Source organism: Cyprinodon variegatus, unplaced genomic scaffold (assembly GCF_000732505.1).
Source record: "Cyprinodon variegatus isolate N-32 unplaced genomic scaffold, C_variegatus-1.0 Scaffold9, whole genome shotgun sequence".
In the NCBI taxonomy this organism is placed as follows: domain Eukaryota; kingdom Metazoa; phylum Chordata; class Actinopteri; order Cyprinodontiformes; family Cyprinodontidae; genus Cyprinodon; species Cyprinodon variegatus.
In genome coordinates, this window is record NW_015150462.1 from 1,018,231 (window position 1) to 1,021,485 (window position 3,255).

At 36.6% G+C, this 3,255-nt stretch overlaps 1 protein-coding gene across 1 annotated transcript in view; it reads left to right on the forward strand.

Moving 5' to 3' along the window:
* LOC107087106 (xin actin-binding repeat-containing protein 2-like) overlaps positions 1 to 3,255 on the forward strand; it is a 114,195-nt gene that overhangs the window by 50,040 nt on the left and 60,900 nt on the right. The gene's annotated exons all lie outside the window — the stretch shown is intronic.

Consider the following 3,255-nt stretch of genomic DNA (forward strand, 5'->3'; position numbering starts at 1 on the left):
TGGGCCAAAAAATTGGATTTGGGTCACTTCAGGCTGCAGTGGGATCGTAGCCTAAGTCATCTTAATTTTTTATAGTAAAGCGTAACTAGCTCTCTGATTTTATGCTTATAATAAGAAAAAAAACTGTCACTTTCAGTGCATCAACAAATACATTAAGAAAAAAAATGTGTGTAACCTAATTAGGGCTGAAACAATTAATTGGATTAATCGTTAACTGGAGTATAGAGACTTTAAAATATCCCTTTAGCTGATAGACCAACTCAATTAGAGCAACAATTATATCCATCCATCCGTTTTCCGTCACGCTTATCCCAAGCGGGGTCGCAGGGTCCATCCTGGACACGGTCGCCAGTCCATCACAGAGACAAACAACCATCCACACTCACACCTAAGGACAATTTAGAGAAGCCAATTAACCTAACAGTCATGTTTTTGGACTGTGGGAGGAAGCTGGAGTATCCGGAGAGAACCAACGCATGCACAGGGAGAACATGCAAACCTCATGCAGAAAGACCCCCAGGCTGGGAATCAAATCCAGAACCTTCTTGTTGTAAGGCAGCAGCGCTTCCCACTGCACCACTGAGCAGCCAGCAATTATATCAACATTAGATATATAAACCTTTAAGATAAAAACAATTTTGTCTGTCAATATACTCTACCCAGAACCACTCAAGTAGAAAAGTTTTAGTTTCACTTGGTTTAATTTCGTAAAAAAATGTTCTTTAAGGAATCAGATTATTAATCGGGAAAAAAAAATCCACAGATTAATCAATTTGCAAAGTAATCGTCAGCTTCAGCCCTAACCTTAATAAAGTAGCATATATTAGGACTAAACTACATTTGTTATGGTTATTAAAAAGTTTTGGAAATCTCTTATCACTAACTGTAAAACAGAAGAAATAATGTTTTGAATTAAAATAAAGAAACATTCCAAATGTAAAACACTTTTTGGGGATAGAAACCAAAAAAATGCACCATATATCTTCAGTATGAGATGGAATGCAACACTTCTGAACAAACACACGTCTTCCTTTGTGTGAGGAAATTTGCAGAAGGAGGTGTTGAAAAGGCAAAGCCAACACTTGCTCATCTCTTCTCTGTTTTGTTAGGACTGGTGGATAATTTAAACCATAAAACTGTTTTATCTTTCAGTTCTGCTATTGGTTAAAAGCCCCACCCAAGATCTGCTCAGTAGTCCGTCTCCTACTTCCTTTTGGTCAATAATTAAACCTCATGTTTGTAATCTTGGTGTCACAGTTTATTTCTTTATGGACCTTAGAATACTTAATATGAAATCCCCCCCCCATGCATCTGCATTAGGGCTGGGCGATTTGGCCTCAAATCAGTATCATAAACAATAAATTGGGCAGTTTTACCACAATAAATGCACGATAAACTCTCTGGCTCCTCCATTATAAATAAAGGCATGTGCAGGAAATGCAACTGATCTATTTATAATTGTAAATATTGAATAAATCACATTACATATTACTTTCAATTAAATATTAAAGTATTGCACTCATTCAAGTTTAAACGTTCAACAATGTCTCATTGAACAGGAGAAAAATGTCAATTCTATTTTTGAGGGGATTAAAGGGATTAAAAAAAAGACGCCAAACGCCCCCCATTCTAGAGGGGTGGACCGGATGGTCCGTTTTAATTTGCATGTTGTCGAAGCAACACCAAGGTTCTGTTGGGCTTCTGTAAAGCAACTCAATGCTATTTCTGGCATTTGAATTGAAAAAGCTTCCTGGATGGGAAGCGAAACGTCTTCAAACTTGGAAACAAAGTCCAGTGGATCGTTTTTTAACGTTTTCGGAATTAGTTTACAGCTTTTAGACGGGCTTCTTCACCGGGCTCATTTGCCGTACTCTTTGTTTATGCTTTTGACTTGATCGATGGAGTCACGTGACTACGCACTCGCTGCAGTTTCTTAAAGGGGATGGAAATACCAGCCAATGCCAGAATTATTTACTGACTTATTTATCGAATTTGCCGACATGGGAAAATGTGCGCCTGCTATCGCAGTGAATCGCTAGTCTCAACACACTTTTATTTGTCCCACTTGGCTAATTCTCATTTAGTTCTGGACTAAAAAGATCCTCTCATTCTTTGCTGCAGATTATTCATAAAGCTATCTTCTATGGATGCTCATATTACTCTTAATTTGTAATCTTTACAGTAGCTTCTTGTTGAGTTTAAAATCCATTATAGAATATATATTCTACCGTCCACTTTGCTTTTATTATTTCCAGTGAAGTATGGAAATAATAAAAGCTTTTTTTCCTTTCTTCTTTTTTCGAAAGGATAAAAGTCTTATATTAAATATAGTAGATTAGATTTGTAAATCACTTCTTATGTTTTTGACTTTCTGACTCAATAGTCACTGCTCTACTTTTCATGTCTCTTTACTTTTTTGGGGCTTAAAAACAAACTAAGGAAGAACTGAGTCTGTGCTTTTAATTGTGATGTTGGTTTAATTTTAAATCATTGCAAAAGGAATTAGAAGTATTTTATTCCTAAGCAGAATTGAAACAGTTTTTCCTAAAACCTTATTATAGTGTAGGGTTACTTCAGTGTTTTTTTTTTTTATTAATGATTTAGTTTTACTTTTGTTGTTTCTTTTTAAAAGATGTTTAAACATGTTTGGCTTTATTTGCCTTTTTTTAAGAAGATAAATTAAGTTATGAACTGCAGCTTTTTGAAAGGTATATAACTAAAAGTTTGAGCTCTTTTATTGCATCATGGTTACACGTTTTCATCAGCCCTCAGGGTAGTTAATACATTGTTTTGTGCCATTTGTTCTGGGAGATAAACATTTGGCAGAAAGCAGCTTTTTAAAAAAAGCTAGATTGTTCATTTCCAGATAAGGCTGCATCGCTGGCATTTATTCCCAAACATCCGGAGGCTCCCGTTGATGCCGTTTCTGGTAGTGAAACGTTCCAATAATTGTATTTTACACTAATCCTGATAACATAGAAACACAGATGGGGTTAAGGTAAGGTAAGTTCCACCATGTCCGATCCTGCAGCCTAACAAAAGGGAGCATCTTAACACATCATTGAACAGCAGCCGCCTTTGTTCACATGCATCAGTGGAGAAACCAGCAAGATGTTCAAGATACACTTTCCTCCTGCTGTCGGTCATACTTAAGCTACATGGGCGCTATTAGAGAGAGACCTGTTGAGCATTTATAAGCACTTCATATCTACACTCACCGGCCACTTTATTAGGTACTCCTGTCCAACTGCTCGT